Raw genomic sequence first — 699 nt, forward strand, 5'->3', positions numbered from 1 at the left:
GTCTGCTTACCAGAGCTGGGGAAATTAGAGACTGCACTGTGAAGGGTTCCAACCACTCCTGGCACAGAGTAACCACTAGGTGTGTTTTGCATAGAAATCTCTTCTGCACCATGACCTCACGTATATGGCTCTCCAGGTCTGGACTTGTACCACTCAGACAGTTCATATCAGTGTCACAACCCTTCTCCGTGCTGCAAAATATCTGGGAGCCACCACGTGGAGAGAATGCTGTATTCAACGAGGCCTGATAACCAAGGACTCGGACTCGGCAGACTTACTGGGGGTCCTTTCCCAGCTCCAAGTTTCCTTGAGCCGGGGGAGGGGGGCGAGCTAAACTGTGCTTCCAGGTATCTTCTCCCTTAGGACATTAGGTGCCTTGGCCACTTCCTTTTATTTCAGTGAAAGCAGAGCCACTCCATTCACACTTGTGGTCACAGTCTAGTATGATTGCTGCCAGTTCTTCCCTCCTTTCCCCCCTCCCTGCTCAACTTTCTTTTGCTTGCAGGAGTGGCTAGAAAAAAAAAAATTCCAACCCACAGTTTCTCTCTTCTACTTCCTGGAAACACCCTAGGGCTCTGCACTTACTCAGCGGATTCAACTTCCACTTTCCATCACTTAATCCAGGATGATGCTACTCCTTGGCACCAAGCACCCTGCCTGACTCCACCCCACCCCCCACCCCCCACCCCCCCACCCCCC

Source organism: Mus pahari, chromosome 14, assembly GCF_900095145.1.
Source record: "Mus pahari chromosome 14, PAHARI_EIJ_v1.1, whole genome shotgun sequence".
NCBI classification, from domain to species: domain Eukaryota; kingdom Metazoa; phylum Chordata; class Mammalia; order Rodentia; family Muridae; genus Mus; species Mus pahari.